Source organism: Ascaphus truei, chromosome 1 (assembly GCF_040206685.1).
Source record: "Ascaphus truei isolate aAscTru1 chromosome 1, aAscTru1.hap1, whole genome shotgun sequence".
NCBI lineage: Eukaryota > Metazoa > Chordata > Amphibia > Anura > Ascaphidae > Ascaphus > Ascaphus truei.
The window spans coordinates 469,519,938-469,540,441 of NC_134483.1; the positions used below are offsets into that span (position 1 = coordinate 469,519,938).

General features: G+C 43.2%; 1 protein-coding gene across 1 annotated transcript in view; it reads left to right on the forward strand.

Annotated features, from left to right (window-relative positions):
- CORIN (corin, serine peptidase) overlaps window positions 1-20,504 on the forward strand; it is a 330,632-nt gene that overhangs the window by 996 nt on the left and 309,132 nt on the right. The gene's annotated exons all lie outside the window — the stretch shown is intronic.

The following is a 20,504-nucleotide window of genomic DNA, read 5'->3' on the forward strand; positions in this document are numbered from 1 at the left end:
GAGTGAGCTGTGGTTACTTTCATATAGTAGATCACAAGTTGTAATATTGAACGGAGATCAGGGTGATCAGTACACTGAGCATGGCCATAATTATTCCATCAGACAAACCATATGGAGGGATGTTATGGGCTTCAATGTAAGATGAGTTTTGGAATCAGTCTGCAAACCTCAGAGAAGTACATTCACCCATTGTATACAGAAATGTCTGCAGATGCATCATTTCCAAACTCAGACAATGTGTGTTTAAAAAAAAAAAGTTATTATCATCAGGGTAGTTGTTACTGAGGAAAGTGCAAAGGAAAAACGGGAATGTGTTTATATTACTGCTGAATAATCATATTATTTAGCAAATATCAGGCTCCCAAATTGTATTACCCTGTTCTGTGATTCATTTATAAAAGATATCCTGTTGTGTGATTTAATGGTAAATGTATAATTTTTAGTAAGTAGTAGACCCAAGACTTTGCATTTCAAAACTTTGAGCCCAGGTGAGGTAAACCCATTTGGTAACTTTGATATTGCCTTTTGAATTAATTATACATGGGTACCACACATAAGGGACACAAAATGATTGGTCCACCATGGGGATTATCTACCGATTTGCCATGTTGCATTTTCTTTGATAAATCTGGGGCTGTTTATTTTATTTTTTTGCTCTACTGTAGCCAAGAGTAGAGATGTGTTAAACTTGTTCCCAAGGTTACAGATTGCGACCTTGTCAGCGTTTACAAGAGATTGCACTCTTTCATATTCCTTTACACACACTTTTACAGTTCATTGTGCACTGGAACTTCGCTTAATAATCCAATTTGCAGAATTCATCACTTGCAAAATTCTGCAAAATAGCTCAATTCGCTGAATGCTGAGATTATCTATAGGAGTCACACACACACACTGTGTTTCTCTAGCTGTGTCTGCCCACAGTTTCCTGAAAACTGACTCATTTTGCTCTTTGATGCTTTGAGAAACGTTTCACAAGTAACCAAATGTGGGGAACAAAATGCAAATAAATGTTGCAAATGCATTTTGGACAGTTTTGCACACCCCTAGGCAAGAGTTTACTTATCAATGTCTCCCTGGGGCAACATTGGAGCTAAAAACATCACCAGATTGATCAGCGACCTTTAAAAGCAAAGGGATTTTTTCCCCTTTGATAAATAGGGTACACATTCTTGGATGGGGGTGTTGCCCACGTTTTGCTGCCACGAGACTTTGATAAATGACACTCTTTGACCCCCATGTGACTTAACAAGACCCTACTAACCTTTGTAAAATCATGACTACACATATGGCATTAAAACATACTGTAGTACTTAGTGTAGTAGGTGTCTTTATCTGAGCCCCTATTGTTTCTTTACTCTATTCCTTTGCTCTTTCTTTCTCCATAATGCTCTGTGTTTGTAGAGCAACATTTCTCAACTCCTGGCAGTAATACTTGGGTTATGAAAACAAACAAACTAAAAGCTTACAAATCACATTGCACACAGGAGGGTGGGCTCCCGTGTCCACTGTGTTCCTGCTGCGCTGTGAATGTTATGCATGTGTATAATCTAGTGTGGTTATAGACTGGGTTTAAGGCACATTTAAAATAATTGCACATTGTTGTATTGTTTTCAGCACAGCTAAATGTGTCATATCATTGCTTCTAGGTTATTGCTTTTCCTTTCGTTTTCATGATTATGATATACAGTATTACACAATGATGATAAAATGTATGCTTATTTGCATTTCTCCCTTTTAATTGATGACATAGATACATTAATATTCCTTTATTAATGTGTTATTATATTGCATGAAACCTGTTATTAAATATTAGTATCACTTTTTTACTGTGTCATTATATTACATTGAACTTTAATGTTAGTATATTGTATTGAACCTAAATGTGTCATTATATTGCATTGAACTTTCATGTGTTGTTACAGTATATTACGTTGAACCTTTAATGTGTTATTATATTACGTTGAACTTTAATGTGTTATTATAGTGCATTGAACCTGTTTTTAGATGTCTATTTCCTATAGTTGCTGTCAAAAAAAAAAGTATGGAAAACTTCCAAAGCATTTATCTTAACTAATTTAGCATTTCTTTTTGGCTATATTATGTGCGTGCTTTTGTCAATCTCCCAGCTGCAAAACATCAAAGCTAATTGCATCCTTTGTTTATTGCGCACTCCATTTTGCAGCTGGCAGTCTGATAAAGGCACTGACATTAAAATTGTGCAAAAAAATAAAAACATTGATAACATTTTTAATAAATTTATTAAAACTTCATTCCAATATTTTTATGGTGGGGGAATGTCATATAGTAAAAATCCCTCTGAATTGCAGAAAAAATACAAATACCATTAGAAGATTATTCCTGACAAACACAGTCTTCACTTACTTTTCCTAATTTTACTTGAAGATTTGCCCTCTTCGCTTACAAATTGGCTTCTGATTGTTTATGGTAATTTTATTGTGCAACTAGTTCTTATATACAGTACATGTGTGTTTATGGTAATTTTATTGTGCAACTAGTTCTTATATACATGTGTACCCAATAGTATTTAATAATATTCATTCTGAATCTGAATTGTATTTGTGGTGCTTATTTGTTGCTGTGTTAATTGGATACATATTTGTATACTTTGATCCATTTTGAAGGGCGTTTTATTTATTTTCTAACCTTTTTCAAATATTCTATTACTAAGGAACGTGTACAGCTTCATAAGTTGTATTATCATGCGTGTACGCAGCTTTAGAACATATTAGTAATTATTATTGACATAATAGTGAGAAGTACAGTATACCAAAGTTAGCTTCTTTTCATGGGGGTGGGGGGGGGGGGGGGAATCCCTCATACAAATATACAACTACAGTACTGTATATGTAAATAAAAAATTAAAAAATAAGAAACGCACAAGAAAAAAAAAACGTCAAATTAAAAAATGATGTGCGTATGCTTGAGAGCTACCTATCAATCAGTACCGAGTATCTGGAAAAAAGAAGTGGGAATGGCCCAATCGATGGACATTCCCAAACAGGACTCCAGTGACTTGGTAACATCATAAATAAAAAAAAGGCTATAAAACTGAATAAAGGTTTAAAAAGATTGTTAATCCGCCTGGACAGTAGGTGGAAATAAGAGTTATGTATATGTATTTTTATCACGAAGAAACATCAAACCACGGCAGCAGTTACAATATAAAGGTTATTACAGACGTTTTTTATGAAAACTGCCAGATCCAAACCAGCATGATTGAGACAGAGAGATAACAGTTTCCAAACTCTGCAACAGCACAACAATACCTTTTCTGACAGCGTGCTCTTGTTAAGTCTAATACATTTTAGCAAACTAATTATTTCCTAGTCTGGGGATTATTTATTAAGGCAGACAAAGAGAACAGAGAGCCTTTTCTTGCAAGGTCTAAGGCTAAATCGCCATCTAAATCCTTCTATTGCTGTTAGACTAGCTAGCATTGAAAGATTAACCCATATCCTGCTCGAGGGGCCATTCCTCTACAATGCACGCCCCTCTGGTAGACAAAGTGTTAAAGAGCCAGTGTTCTCCTTTTCGTTGCATGGGTCATTCCCGAAAACAAAAAAAGTTTCCGCTTTAGCGTCTCTGTGAGATTATTTAGGACTGAGAGATATGTAATGCGTCCCTTTTTTTTCCATGACCCTTAAAAATAACTCCATGAGATGGGATTTCATATTCCCCCCAAATGACCGTCTCCCCTGACCCAGTAGTGCCTGAGTGGAAAGTCTGAATGTAAAAATACTTGTTTATAAATAGACAGAAAGGTCTCTCTCCCCGAGACCCATGCAGGGTCACACAGCCTCTCAGTTACTGTAACTGTTAAGGAAATGCTTAGAAAAACACCACCAGTCGGAAAGGATTTATGATCTATGAGGCATTTCTACACCACGGTAACCCAACTCCAAAGTCCTTCTTTATTTTGAACTTCTTCCTGAGAGCATTATGGTACTTGTGGACTATTTAATTTATTGAGAAAAGAGAACCATAGAGAAAGTCCACTGAATCAACCTGTTCTGCCAACCTGCGTTTAGTTGTGAACTCTACGAACATCCTTTTCTTAAAGCTTTCCACCTTTGAGAAAGAATGTTATGATGTTATGTCCCAGAATGCTGTGAGAGTAAGTTACGAAAACAGAACTGGCTCAGCTTGTTCTAATGAGATTAATAGCTGGACAATTTACAAACATGGCCAGATACCTTCTGTTATGCTCACTAAGTATCACCCCTAAGGAAGGGGGGGCAGGACAGGGGGGAGTTGAGACCCGTGGGAAAGGAAGCAAGGGGTTAAATTAAAGTAGTGGTAATTTCAGGGGGCTGGATTTAATGGGGGGTGGGGGGTTATATAGGGGGAAGGAGGCAGTGGACACACCCTCTTTTCCTGTTGTGGCTGGGGATCCCTCCTGTCCTTAATTTTTTTGTGTGTTTTGGACATGAGTGTTAATTATGTTATATTTGTGACGCGTTTAAAAAAAAAAAGAAAGATATGGATGTTTTTTGTCACAGCTGGCGGTGGGTGGTGTTCAGATTGCACTTTGTAAGGTTGGATCAGCGATCCAGTGTCAATAAGGTGGAGAAGGTGTTGCTGGGCTGTGGCGAAGGCGGCCCGGTCTGGTGATGTCCTTACCAAAGGTAAATTCTCCTCCCCCATCAATTTCAGGATATAGAATATTTTTAGGAAAATATTACAGTAAAATGAAGCCAAAACCTCAGCATTAACTAAGATTTAGAAACACAGAAGGCATATCACACCGCTCACTAATTTGAATTACATAATAATTATAATTGCAAATATTATAAATATATCACTAATGGGTGCTACCTATGTACAATAGTCAATAGTATTAACAATTGAGTGAAAATAGTGACGCATCACCAGATCACTCACAGAATGAAATTTAAATAAAACAATTAGTGTGGAGTGCACCACAAATGTACATTCTGTGAGTGATCTGGTGATGCGTCACTATTTTCACTCAATTGTTAATACTATTAACTAAGATTTAGCCACAACAGGAAAAAGTGCAAAAAGCAGCTGGAGAAAAAAAATGAAAATAATTAAAGCACCTGGCCCTGATTACATGCACCCTTCTTAAGGAACCCTTCTGAAGGTTCTTAAGGAACTCAGCTCAGTCATAAACACAGACTATTGTACACTGGCGACACACTTTATTCGAGCTCGGCTAGTCCCACGAATTCGGGTATACCCGGGTGTATTGAGGTTTGTGACTGTTTTCTGCCCGAGTGCATTGAGTTATTTTCCAAGCCGGGATTGAAGCATTTTATTCCAGCTGGCTGCAATACTGCACAGTATATATATATATATATATACTGCATTACAATTCATGAATTTATGCCATCTGGTAGACACGCGAAGCATTGCAGCCTATTAAATCCTAATCATTATCATTTAACAGATCAGCCGCCCATCAGCCAGGCATGAACCCAGGCTGGGAAGGCAAATGCAACGGGGCTTGTCAGAGGTGAGGAGCGGCGCATTCCAGGTATCTGCCAGGTACATACCGGGTATTTGCTCGGATAAAGTGTGTCGGTGCAGTATTTAATATCCGTGGACGCCAATTTCTCAGTTTCAGTACTACAAGGTAGATAAAGCAGACTGCCTTCAAAAGAGAACTGTACATCACAGCCAGCTGTTCCCCACTGACACCAGTAGTGGGAAAGCTACTTGAAGGTGTATTGAGGGATCATATACAGGAATACCTTTTGGAACATACACTGGCGACACACTTTATTCGAGCTTGGCTAGTCCCACGAATTCGGGTATACCCGGGTGTATTGAGGTTTGTGACTGTTTTCTGCCCGAGTGCATTGAGTTATTTTCCAGACAGGGATTGAAGCATTTTATTCCCGCTGGCTGCAATACTGCACAGTATATATATATATATATATACTGCATTACAATTCATGAATTTATGCCATCTGGTAGACACGCGAAGCATTGCAGCCTATTAAATCCTAATCATTATCATTTAACAAATCAGCCGCCCATCAGCCAGGCATGAACCCAGGCTGGGAAGGCAAACGCAACGGGGCTTGTCAGAGGTGAGGAGCGGCGCATTCCAGGTATCTGCCAGGTACATACCGGGTATTTGCTCGAATAAAGTGTGTCGGTGCAGTACAGGATGGGGGGGGGGAGGGCAGGGGGGAACCGGGACAAGTGTCCGGCGGCCGGACAAAGTAGTTGGGCACAACCTCTCGTGGCTGCCTGGCCTCCGGTTATCCCCCAGCTGCAGGCCCGTCTACTCACTAACTGTCCCACGCCGAGCCCTCTGACGTCGACGTACGCCGGAAGTAAGCTGGGCTCGTCTTCTGTCGTGCGCCAGCATGAGAGAGAGGCTCGGCGCGTGCCAACGTCAGAAACTTGGTGTGGGACGGAGTGATGGGGAGGCCTGCAGCTGGGGAGAGCCGGGGCCCAGCGGCCACGATAGGTCGGGCCCAACTGCTTTGTCCAGCCGCCGGGCTCCCCGCAGCCACCGTGCCCGGCCAGAGGCCTAACACCTGACACCAGCCCCAAGGTAAGGGTTTATAAGTATTGTTTTTTTTATATGTATTTTTTAAAAATATGTATTGGGAGGGAGGGCTTATATGTATTGGAGAGGTTTTTTTAATATATGGGTTTTTTATATATGTATTGGGGGAGGTTTATACTGTATGTATTTTTTTTTAAATATGGATTAGTTTTTTTTATATGGATATGTTCTTTTTTCTATGGATTTTTTTGGGGTTTATACGTATTGTTTTTTTATATATGTATTTGGTGGGGTTAGTATATATTTGGGGGGGTGAGGATTTTGTTTGTATTTATTTGGAGGGCTGAGGCTTTTTGGTATATATTTTGTGGGGGGGATTGTGTGAGGGGGAGGGAATGAGAGAGTGGGGTAATTGATGGGGGAGAGAGTGAGAGGAGCGAGGGAGTAAGAGTGAGACGCAGGGGAGAGAAATACATGTGAGGTGTGGGGCAGGGATGGAGTGGGAGTGGGATAATTGATGGAGGGGGAGACGGAGCGGAGAAAAAAATGGGAAGAGGAGGGGGCTCGCAAGGTGTGAAACGGGGGGGCTTGTAAGACCACCGACACGGAGGGGGGGAGGGGGGCGCCAGTTCGTAACTCTAGTCCTGGGCCCCCAGAAATCTGTCTGCGGAACTGCATACAGTTATACTTAATTAGTAACACTCAGAATGGTTTCATGAGGGATACTGTAGGTAATGCCAAATAAATAGTTTTTAGTTTATTTGAGTAAGCAAGTAGAAAAATATCAGGGCAATAAAGTTGTTGTAATCAATTTCCATTTTGCAAAGGATTTTCATGCAGTGCCACACTGGTAAATTACAAAATAAATAACATTGATCTGGGTGCCAATATTTCCTCCTGAATTGAGAACTGGCAGCGAGGAGTAGTCATAAATGCAATGTATTCAGGTTGGGCGGAAGGAGGATACCTCAAGGTTCAGTGCTGGGGCCAATGTTTTTTTTTAACTTGTTTATCATTGACCTTGAGGATGGCATAGAGGGCAAGTCTCCATCTCTGCTGATGACACTAAATACGTATGTCAGATTGTAAATTCAGAGCTGGATGTGTTTTCTCTATAGAACGACGTGGATAAATTGGAAACGTGGGCTGGTAAATGGCAGATGAGGTTTAATACCGATACATGTAAGGTTATGCATTTGAAGAGCAACAATACGCATGCTGCCTGCAAATTAAATGGGACAAAAGTAATTCCGTCCTTAATGGAAAATTATTGAGAAGGTCTTGTATGATTTTGCCCCTGTATAATAAATCCAAGAGAGGATTATCCAAATTAGGATTGTTTACATTGATAAAGAGGGCATTTGATTACTCATTTATCCAAGATCATCACAAGGAACTTTGAAGATGACTTTTCATCCCAACGATAGTACAAATGACAATGGGTCATCTCTTGTGATTAGAGGAAAGAAGATTTAATTAGAAGCAAAGGAAGGTTGTTGTTTTCTAATCCACAGAAACAGGTAATAATAATAATTAATGTAGCCCTTGGACCCTCACCCTAAGTGAGATTTGGTCTGCTTCTCCATATTACTGTATGGTGCGTACCTGTGAGGTAACAAGAAGGCTGAGTGCTCCGCGGTGTTGTGGGGAGAACAGGACAGGGTTTACAGGGTACCTTATTCGTGGTTGCAGTGCCTCCAGTCCGCATGGATCCTCTGGATGGAAGGATTGCCCAGACTGACACCTTTCTTTAGCCCAAAACAGTGAATCACCCTGGTAGATGGTTCCATGGTATTTATTGCATGTTCAGGATATTACAGTAGTGCATTCCTTTCCTTGCTTCCCCTAGTGAAGGTATCACTGATAGGGCTTGATTCCCATACCAGGCCTTCTGCATAGTGCTCCTCCTTAGGCCTCCCAGTGACACCCAGGGTAGCTGTTACTCCACAGTGGGAGGAAAGAGAGACGCCCACTTTTAGGAAAGTGGCAGTATTTATACCCTGGAATTTTGCTTCTAACCCTGCCCTATAACAGAGCAGGTCTGGATACTGACAGGTCATCACATCCAGCATGTGACCCAACCAGTATCCTCCCCTCAGGCTGACACTTTCTGTCTGTTGCTAGGCCCGCCCTTGGATACATAAAATGTATCTAAGGCTGCAAACGCACACAAGACCTTTCTGAAGGAATTAACCCATCCACTGCCTGCACTTAACAGGACTTACACTGGTAGGGCCCAGGAAAATAAGTAGCGGCCGGAGGCTAGGCTACATAAAAAATATTAATAACTATATTTATATAGCGCTTTTCACCCAATGGGACTCAAAGCGCCTCACAGTTAGAAAAATAAAAAAATAAGAAAACATTTAAGGTTATAAAAGAGACTAAACACAAAGAAATATTCAATTTAGGATGGGATGGTACTGCAGCTATTAATTGCCGGACAGGTTATGGGTCATTAATTAAATGCTTGGGTAAACAACTAGAGCCTATTTTTATAGAATTCCAAAGGAAGCCGAGGAGATTCTGGGAACTGTTAGGAGTCCTTCACCTAAACATCGAAGTGAGCAAATGGGATTGTTGGAAAAGAAGCTCTTTCTCTCAGGGGTGCAACCACTGAGCCCCGCACTTACAGAGGCCCTGTGCTCTTCCCAACAACATTTAAACTGATTACTGGGGAAGAGCGCGGGGCCTCTAAGTGCCTCTTACCTTCTCTCCAGCTTCTCCTCTCCTGCATCTTCTGATTGCGACGTCGACGTGATGCCGCAATTTCACGACATAGCAGAGATGAGGAACAGGAGAAGATGCCGGAGAAGGTAAGAGGCCCTGTGCTCTCCCCTGGCACCAAATTCTATATGAAAGTCTTGGAGGGGAGGGGGGTGGGCGGGTGAAAATGCAATCTTGCACCCACCCCTGGATGCGCTACTGCCTGGTCATGTAGTGCTTTGAATGTCAACAAGCCATGGTAGAGCAAATATGGACTTTACTACCCATGGAGACTGTGATGGCAGATACAATAGGTATATTTAAAAAAAGGTTAGACTTTTTTTTTTAAGGTAAGGTATACAAGGATATACCAAACAACTTAAAAGCATAGGAAAAGTGTTTATCCAGAGAGAAATCTGATTGCCATTATTGGAGAGGACATAATTTATTTTCCCTTATGAGGCATAATTGGCCAATGTTTCACCTGAGTTTTTTGTTTGTATGACTCTCGATCAATATAACTGTAGCGGGGTTCTCTCCCTTGCCTCCTCCCTGACAGTGGTCCCGTCGCTCGGGAGGGTTTGTGCTAGTTGCGTTGGCCATGTTGTGGTTGGTGCAGCCACATACATATGCACTGTGTGTAAGGCAGCGGCCATCTTTAGGTTGGCGCTGCAGGACGAGGAGGTCCTGTCTGTTCAGGATTTCCTCCGCGGACTGGAGGCAGCGTGCTCAGTCCTGATGGAGCCTGCGAAGGGAGAGGTAATGTCCAGGGAGCTAGTCAACCGCCCTGGACTAGGCCAGACCCGTTCTTCCTAGGCCCCAGTTAGTTAATAATAATAATAGCATGTTCTTGTATAGCGCTGCTAGTTTTACATAGCGCTTTACAGAGACATTTTGCAGGCACAGGTCCCTGCCCCGTGGGAGCTTACAATCTATTTTTTTTGTGCCTAAGGCCCAGGGAGATAAAGTGACTTGCCCAAGGTCACAAGGAGCCGACACTGGGAATTTAACCAGGCTCCCCTGCTTCAAACTCAGTGCCAGTTAGTGTCTTTACTCACTGAGCCGCTCCTTCTCCATCCCCCTTCACCATAGTGTAGTGTTGTAGGGCTGGCTGGTAGTGAGGGACATGTCCCTTTAGTTTGTGGTGAAGAGATCCCGCGACGCAGACGGAGCCGCAGCGGAGGATTTTCCTGGTTGGGTGGAAAGGCAGCGCGGTGCTACCGGAAGTAATCAGAGAGGGAATTGTGTCCGAGGCCCTGCATCGTGGGATCACAGATGTGGCCTATCTAAAGCATACCCTAGTGTTCTCTAGTTCCCAGGAAGGTACCCACGTGCACCAACACTATACGCGGGAGGGTAGCGTTGCCCTCATCTGTACATTTGGGAAGGGGTTGTTCTGCCGGCCACCGGGGTTGTAGGTACCCAGGGCATTATCAGTACTGTGGGGGGACAATTACTTTGTTATTGTTGCCTACTGGTTATTAGTGTCTGTACTGTTATTGTGGGGGATACTGTGGGACCACAGTAAAGAGTGTTGCATATACCTTGTTCTGGTTGTGATTATTGGGGTATACCCTATAGGTATACCGGTTCCCGTGAGGGGTTATCCCGTCCATGCTGGTATCCTCACGGGTGGATGCGCTGCACCAGCCACCCCATGCTCCCCAGGAGCGGAGGCTTAGGTCTACTGTAAGCCTAACAGGTTAGCACCGTAACACTAGTATCTACTGTTTCCCTCTGTGGTAGGGTGTTACATAACTATAAATATTGGATGAGTATCTCACCCAATTAAAATTTAACAAAGGTAAAAGAACTTCATAGACATGCATCTTTTCCAAACAGTCGGGATTGCTGCTTTCAAAAAATAGACCATTTCCCACAAATTTACTACAAATTGCTCTTAAAGTTCTTTACAATGTTGAGTTTAGGAGAGAATGCCAATCTGTTTAAAACATTCCCCTTTTACAGACCAAAAAGGAGCATCTAAAAGGAGAGATAAAACACCTTCACACAGCCTTCCAGTGGGGTATCCAAAATAGAGACTTAAATTATGGACACAAACAATAATAAGTTATCGGAGCAATAAAAACAAATACAAAAACTGAAAGGGAATAACACTATTGGGGGAATGTACAATTGTCTGTCAAGTGCAGTGAGAAAAAGTGCCATCGAGTAGCCTATCTGGTTATCCCATTGCAATCCAGATTTATCTCCAATAATGTACTCGGGTACTTATAATCTAATCAGACAGGACATTATCGATAGCACAGAGAAAAAAGACAAAATATAAATGACAGGAACAGCAGAAACAAAAATAACACAGCACAGCACTGTAGAGTCTCAGGAATACGTCTGTCCGATTCAAAAAATGTTTCGTCTCACATAAATCAGCTCTCCAGCTGCACAGAGCCATCACTGCTGTTGCAGATTGGTAACAGATCTCCGGGAGCCGGGTCCCGCTGTGCTGTATTAATTCATGCTCATGTTGGCTTCCTGGAGTTCGCTTTATGCGCTGCTGTTATTTCTCATGGTGGCAGCTCCCACATGGTCTGCCAGCACAAAGAAACACCAGGAAATAATACATTGAGAGTTACCTCTCGTTTTTTAATTATGGGGTCCTGGGCACAGAGTTATGATGACAATACATGGTTACATTAAATGAACAGAGTTTATACATTCAATGTACAACTTTGTCAGTTGCACCCCCTGTATCGCTAGCGTTATTTGATAATGATCAATACTAGTAGAGTTGTGTCCAGTGTTAGATTTGATATTAGGCCCGTTATGCGCAGGCATAACGCCTCGTTTATAGTGCATGCTCGAGCGCGATCGTGTGATGTCACGTGCCAGGTGCGGTGCGAAACATGCACTGCAGGCTGGAGGCATCGGGAGGTTATAGGTGAGCGTGGTGTAACCATGACGTCACGTGAGCGGTTCGCCCTCATTGGCTGAACTGCTCACATAATGCGGCCGTCGCCCAGGAAAATCAATTTCTTAAATCTGTTTGGAATTTGCGCACTTGGATGCGTCTGTAACGCGTGCGTTCGCGCGCACTAGGTGTGCGCTCAATTGACACCATTACTTTGTTTTATTTGCGCGCCACTATTCTAAGCACGGCCTAAGGCAGAAGATTTTGTGGTCAGCAGATTTTCCCTGCATCCTGACGTCATAGACACAGTCCTCAGGCTTGCCGCCTCCCCTGAGCCTGGATTGGAGGAGATGGCAAAAATGGGCCCAGTCTGAGTTGAGACCATGAGGAGTTCTGGTTTGAAGAGTGAAGATCCAGAACAGTTCGCGTTTGTCCAACATGTTTACTCTGTTGCCACCCCTTACAGGACATGGTATGTGCTCTATACCCATATATGTAAATGTGTCAGTGTTTCCCAAATTACAATTAGTGAAGTGTTGGGAAAGTGGGTGATTAGTGTCAAGTTTGATGATGAGACACGGATGTTCTAGTATACAGACCTTTAAGGCCCTACTAGTGCGCCCTACATATTGCTTACCACATCCGCATCTAAGGAAATAGATAACGAATGTGGAATTGCAATTGATAAATGATTTGACACTATATTTTAGTCCTGTTGAAGTCGAAACAAATTCAGAAGTTGATAACATATATTTGCATGATTTGCATTTTAAGCATTTGAAACTGCCCTGCGGCAACCTACTGGAGATATTCTTCTGGGTTTGAAAAAGGCTTGGAGAAACATAATTGCATGTCTGAAGAAAAATGTAGGGCCTTCCATATATACTGTTTTTAAGGCTGGATCTGCGGGCAAAACCCCCCAATGTTTATCAAAAATATTTTTAATTTGATTGCATTGTGTATTATATTGTGTGATAAACAATGGGGATCTGTAACCACAGTTTGTGCCCCTGCTTATTCTGTAATAATAAGGTTCTGTCCATGGCATTGACCTCTTCAAATGACTTCCTAAGGTCATGAGCTGCGAAACCTCTGGCTTCAAAACGAGCTAGCAGATCTTTTGACTGTCTGAGGAAGTCATCATTGTTCGAACAAATTCTTTTGAGTTGAACAAGTTGACCCTTGGGAATCCCCTTGAGTAAGGGTTTGGGATGGCAGCTGTCTGCCCTTAAAAACGTGTTTCTTGAATTACATTTACGAAATACATCAGTGTTAATAATCATGTGCATGTTAATAAACAAATCTAAATCTAAATAGTGAATGTGATGAGGGTGATAATTATGAGTGAAATGAAGATTTAAATCATTATTATTGAGATAGTCAATAAATAATAAAAGTGTATCAGTGTCACCTCCCCAAATGAAAATAAGGTCATCTATGTACCGTTTATAAAAGTGATGAACTGTCTGAAAGGGTTTCCTATTGAGGACGACAATGGCACCCCCTTTATCAGCACTTTTGACCACCAAAGAGGTATTATTTTTGAATGGATTTAATGCATTTTTTCTACTGCAGTTAAATTGTCAATTTTGTGTTGTAGAGGGACTGTATGAAACGTATAACCCCTAGACAAAAGAATAGATCACGTTCTATGAGTCTCTCAAAGGTTGCCAAACAATTGCCCTTCATGTGTGTGGGGTAAAAGGTGGACTTATTTTTAAACCTGTCTACCCATAAGGGAAGAATTATCCAGTGTATTAGTGTTTTCATTGATTAACTCATTCATGTCTTGTAGACAGCATAATTCTTTGAAGCTTAACTGTGCATCATCATCAGTAAGTGAAAATATATCCTGATTGTCATTCATAGATTGTAAACTCTAATTGGATGAATCAAATTGTCCAGAATTACCCTTAAAACCAAAAAATCTTTTTAAGGTCAATTTGCGCACATATCTATGAACATCAACAACAGTGGCAAACAATTTAAACTGAGTATCTGGTGCGAACATAAGCCCCTTGTTGAGCACTGAAAGTTCTGCCTGAGTGAGAATTACACTGGATAAATTGATAACTCCCGTGTCTTCAATTAAACGTTGTTTTTCCTCTTTTGGGGGTTTCTTGTGTCTTGTTTTCTTTCTTCTCCTTGTGCGCTTGAAGTGGCTGGGTTTTTTGAAGATCCAAAGAAAGTCCTTGTTTCATATTCTCTATCTTTTTCTCTATTTTCATCTTGATTTTGATGGCCGCCATCATATCACTCCCCTCGTGGGTCATCTCTCTGGGCATATAGCGGGAGGTTGTTGCTTGAGAGAAGAAATCACCAGCTGAAAGATCGGATTCACCACTAGCCGAGTGGGAGAATGAGATGGACTTCTGTTGTTGATCTTTGAATTTAGAAAACTTGTGAGGAGTTGAATTTTCTAGGAGGTACAGTGTTTTTGCCACACATACACTTGATTGCACAAATAGTCCTGTTTGTCCCTTTCAAACTTGACTTGCTTTTTCAGCATTATATTTTTTTCCATTGAGGTGATATTCTTTGCAAGGGTTTGGTCAAGATCATTAAATCCTTCCATATCTTTATATTGGTGTAGTTCTTTCTGAAGGATTTTAATCTCTTTTTCCAAGTCTAGTTACAAGGAACAAGCAATTAGGACCTCTTTCCATTTGTTTTCAAAGTCAGGGTCACTGAATCCAAATGTTGAGGCCTTCTTAACACGTAGACCACGGGGTATTCTTTGGGATTTTACAGAGTTCTCTAAAGTTATTATGTCCCACCAAACCCGTATATCAGTAGATAACAGCTTTTCAAACTTAGTGAACTGTATATTTAAATCTGAAAAATCCTCATACTTGGATTCTAAGGTATTGTCAAAAACATACTGAGCCTTTTTTGCTCGTTGGGAGTTGTCTGAGCAGTTAAAAGCATATTGTGTAAGGCAATTAATAAAGATAAACCGGCGCCGGTTTATCTTTATTAATTGTGTATTTTTTGGTTTGTGTCACCCATTTTTCCTGGCAGCCTTTGCTTCTATATTTTTGAAGTGTATTTATATTTATTAGCTGTTTAATTGACACTAATTTTTGTAATTTTTGCAATAGCGCTGGTCTCACTGCCCTTTCCCTTTATCATATTGTGTAAGGCAGTTAAAGTGGGATTTTTCCAGTAAATACATCAAATATTAGAGATTCTAGTGCATTTACTGGAAGGGTACACCATTGAAGATTTTGTTAATTTCTAAGCTATATCAGCATTATCTACCATGTGTTTTTGAGTGTCACACAAGTGTTTTTTCTTGGCTATCAGAAGGCCTGAACCTCCGCTTCTCGGAGCCTGGGGTGTCGATTGGTCGCCTTGGTGCAGCGCCTCCTTCATATTTGAGGGATCCCAGCGCAGTGGGATGATATTCTCATAGGAAGCAATACTAACAGTAACCACACACTCAGGTATATAATAACGGGTTTTACGGAACATATATATATAATCGTCAGCCTGTACCACACAGTATATAACATATACAACCCCCAATACACCCAGTGAGTGTCCCCCAAAGTACAAAGGGTGCTTGGCACCAATACCCTGATGTCCTTTCCCAATGTCCGGGCCCACCCAAAAGTTTATGGAGTAGCGCCACCACGTGAACTGTTAGTGCACTTAGGTGAGGTAGCTACCCCAGTGCTGCCGAATAACAATCAGTGATCCGCTGATCCAGTGACATCGTCGTCCGCGAAGGCGTCCGCTTATGCGTGGGGTGAACTCCGGTTGGAGGGTCTCACCTTTAAGAGTCTCTGTATGTAGGTGGTCTGGTCCACATGTCGCAATCACTGTGTGGCGTCTCACCGGTGCTATACTCTAAGTATAGACAGCTACTGAGGAAATATCCCTAGCTATCGGCTTTGCCTTTAGCAGCCACAATCTGGTGTGAGTTGGGGCCTAAGGGGGGTGTCTGGCCTAGTCTGGGATGCCACCTGCACCCAGACACTACCTTACCCCTCTGTGTCCCTTCTCCGACTGACATGGTGTCTGAGCGAGCCAAATGTATCTTCTTTAGCCTGTCGTGCATCTAGCAGCCCTACTGGCTGTCAGGCCCCACGTGTCTAGCAGCTGCTGGGGCTGCTGGGACATGTAGTCCCTCTGCAGAGCCTGCCTGTATTGGCTGCCGCTCCCGGCTCTACTGCGCATGCGCAAAGGCTCTACCGTACATGCGCACACAGCCAAAATGGTGGTGCCTTGCCATTCGGGCTGCCCCGGAGCTCCCGCAACCCGCTCGCCATTCCACTGCGTGCCCCCCACACTCCCTGCACACCTATCCTGGTCCGCCTGCAGCAATGGAGGCACCCGACAGCCCCCATCAGTTCCGCAGTAGCCTCCTTCATCCCCCGCTGCAGCATCGGAGGGTAAAATTTAAGACTTGGCTACAGATTGATGCACAATAAACTCTGCGGCAGATCTATATATTTATTGCACTCCCTCCTTTTAGTCATTTTCATATAATTAGGACACTGTTAGGATGTAAAGCTCCCCATCTGACACCAAGAATGCGAAAGTTGGACAAGCAGAAGTATTTATAGTATTTTGTGAGACTCAGCATTTTCACAACAATTTAAGATTTAGGTATGTTTTGCTATTCCCAATACTGTAACACTGAAGGGTACTTCACCATATCCAGGGTACATTAGCGCTGATTTGATTTGCTCTTGCAGGTGGGACCTCTGATTTGCTATTTGCAATACTTTAACACTGATTAGGGCTTTGCGGCTGTATACACGTTAGTGCTGATTTGATTTGTGCTTCACCATATCTTTTTTTTATTTATATTTTAATCAGTAATTAAATATTCAATTGAGTTCAGTAATCAGGAAACATTTGCCAACAACTCCTGTTGAAAAAAAAAAGAAAAGAAAATGTAGATTTTTTTTGAGCAGGTATTTTATTTATATTCTAATTACGTTTATCAAGCTCCCTTGTGACTGTATTGTCTCATTTTGTCAATGTATTGTAGAGCTATTGAAGGTGCATCTTTACAACTATTCATGGTTTATAGTTAATAGCATATTTAACTAAAACTTTTCCTAGATTAAATATGTGTGGATTTATGTCAGATTCCATTAATGGTCTTATTAAAATGTTACATTACGGGTTTCCTAAGCAGGCACTTTTTTCATTCGTTTATTACATCTGGATTTGGTAATGCTATCATTTAGTGACGAATGTTCTTGAGTAATACATCAATATCTAAATGTAACCCTTTTATCATACCCCCCCCCCCCTTAAGTGAGATTGGGGGTACACTCCTCCTTGGCTACGTTCATGTGGTCTTGGTGCTGTGACCTGCTGGCAACAGGAGGGCTGAGGGCTCCGCGGTGGTGTGGGGAGAGCCGGGACAGGGAACAGGGGGGGACAGATTACCTTGTTGTCTCTCGGTGCAGTGCCTCCAGCCAGCGAGGATCCCCTGTAGATCTTTAGGGGATGGACACCCACTGACACTCCTTCATACCAAAGAAAGGGACTCACACAGCAATGTCTTTTCTGTATTTTATTCAGAAGGACAGCTCCAGGACAGAGAATAGCACTTCTCACATACTGTACTCATCATCATTCCTGCTTCTTTCTCTCTTTGCAGTCAGAGCCCTGACTCAGGCCAAAGTCCCATTTCCCCCCCCCCCCCCCCACTCCCTTATTCGGAGGGGGAGACTTCTCTCACTCTACTGTGCTGACAGAACTCATTCTCTTCACTCCTAACTCTCAACTGACTAACTGACTTTGGGAGGCATGTCTCAATTTGAACATCCTTGGGGAGTGTCTCTAACTCTGACTCATAGCAAGCCAGAGCCGGATACAGATTGGCCCACACACACATCAGGGGGCGTTCCAACCAATATCCACCCCTTAGATTAACATCCTCAGTTGCTAGGCCTGCCCTTGAATACTGATACATTATTCAAGGCTGGAATACACACACACAGGCCTAATAAAGGAATGAACCTTTCCCCTGCCTACACTAACAGGACTGACAGAGGAAAAGCCCAGAAAAAGAAGTAACTGCCAGGAGGCTATGTTACATAAAGTTAGAGCCACGATGTAAGGTAAAGAACAATACATACCAACTGTAACTAATTCCAAATAAAACGTGGCATTATGTGTATGTATTAAGGCATAGTCTAAACGGGAAATAGGATAAACAATATTTAACTGTTGATTGTTTTCTAATCTTAGAGAGGCAATCCAAGCCGTTTTTTTTTCCATTTTTTAATACAGGTTTGAAGCAGGCGGTCTCCGGAGCTGAACCCCGTTAATGTTAGCCCCGGGGCCCCATGCTTCCGGAGATACTTACCTCCAAAGGGGGTGCCAGTATCGCCTGCAGTTTAAAGCGCCGGTCACATGGGCCAATAGGAAGCCGCACCAGATGACGTCAGGGCTTCCTATTGGCCCACAGGGCCTGTGAGCTTTGAAAAGCAGCCATATACTGTAGTGAACCATGGAGTGGCTATGGGCACCCCCTATAAAGGTAAATACCTCTGGAAGCAGGGGATCCCTGGAGCTTTAATGAAGGGGGTTCAACTCCAGAGACGCCCTGTTTCAATCCTGTATTAATTTTCTTTTTTAAATTGCTTGGATTGCCTCTTTAACTGCCGCTTGGATTGCCTCGGCCTCAATAAACATTCTGTAGTAAGGATCTTTAGATTTGTTATTAGGATTTTTAATGAAGTTTATTAGATTTTTTTTTAGACTCATCAATCAAAATGTGACAATTTTTTTTTATATTTTTCTGATTTAATAAGTAGCCTAAATTTTGTAATATTACATATATATATACAGAGTGTATCAATTATTGAATTTATATTTTAATACATCATCCATTTCCCCTCCAATAGTAGAATACATTTCTTCATAGTGAGAAACATTTTAAGCAAGTATGAAGTAAAATTCTGGCCAGTGCCCAGAAGAAGCATACAGTACACGTCTGGAATAACAAGCTCTTTATGTTTTATTTTTAGTTTTGTTTCCGTTGAATTACTATATTTATCACTGGTTACAATGTGTGCTTTAGAGATGTAAGTGTGATAGCTTTACTTCTTTCAAGAATACACCCCAAAAAGATAACCTTTAAAAAATTGATTTGATGCCAGCTTTTAAAAAGTAGATTTTTGAAGTGAAACTTCCTTAGTGGCACCTCATTCGTGATGGGGCAAAAATGGATTGTGGAGACAGAAATGAAACGGATGTGACGTCAGTGCTGGCAGTTGAGGCCGGGCTGTGTTCTGGCTCAGCCCGACCCCAACACTGACATCACACCCGCTCCACAAATCAGATGCGGCGCTCCTAACGGCCGCCATTCCCCCCGCACATCCGCTGCCAAGCCGCGCATGCTCAGTAATCATGGGGACTGGAGGAAAGCCACGCATGCGCAGAAGCGGTTGGCAGCGGCGCCGTTCCCCGCCCGCTGCCACGGCTGTTGACATGTGTTGCCATTCCAAGTCTGCTGCCCGGGACAGCAGAGACCGCCCGACCGGGACAGCCCCCCCCCACCACCCTTTCCTAACCCGAATGGGACCTCCCTCCCAGCCCACACATGGGCCCGCCTAACTTCCACTACCGCTGCCATGCCGCGAATGCGCAGAAGCGGCTGGCAGCGGCGCCATTCAGCCCTCCAGTGACGCGGGCGTTTGCGGGCCCCCCAGGAAGCGGTGGTACAAAAACCCGGGCGCAACACGCGCGGACCCCCCCCCGGACCCCCCACACACTGATGGACCCCCCCGGACCCCCCACACACTGACGGACCCCCCCACACACTGACTGACCCCCCCACACACTGACTAACCCGCCCCGGACCCCCCCACACACTGACAGACCCCCCTAGACCCCCACACACACTGACTGACCCCCCCAGACCCCCACACACACTGACTGACCCCCCCAGACCCCCACACACACTGACTGACCCCCCCCAGACCCCCACACATACTGACTGACCACCCCAGACCCCCACACACACTGACTGACCCCCCAGAGACCCACACACACTGACTGACACCCCCAGACCCCCACACACACTGACTGACCCCCCCAGACCCCCAAACACACTGACTGACCACCCCAGACCCCCACACACACTGACTGACCCCCCAGAGACCCACACACACTGACTGAACCCCCCAGACCCCCACACACACTGACTGACCCCCCCAGACCCCCGCACACACTGACTGACCCCCCCAGACCCCCACACACACTGACTGACCCCCCCAGACCCCCACACACACTGACTGACCACCCCAGACCCCCACACACACTGACTGACCCCCCAGAGACCCACACACACTGACTGAACCCCCCAGACCCCCACACACACTGACTGAACCCCCCAGACCCCCACACACACTGACTGAACCCTCCAGACCCCAACACACTCTGACTGAA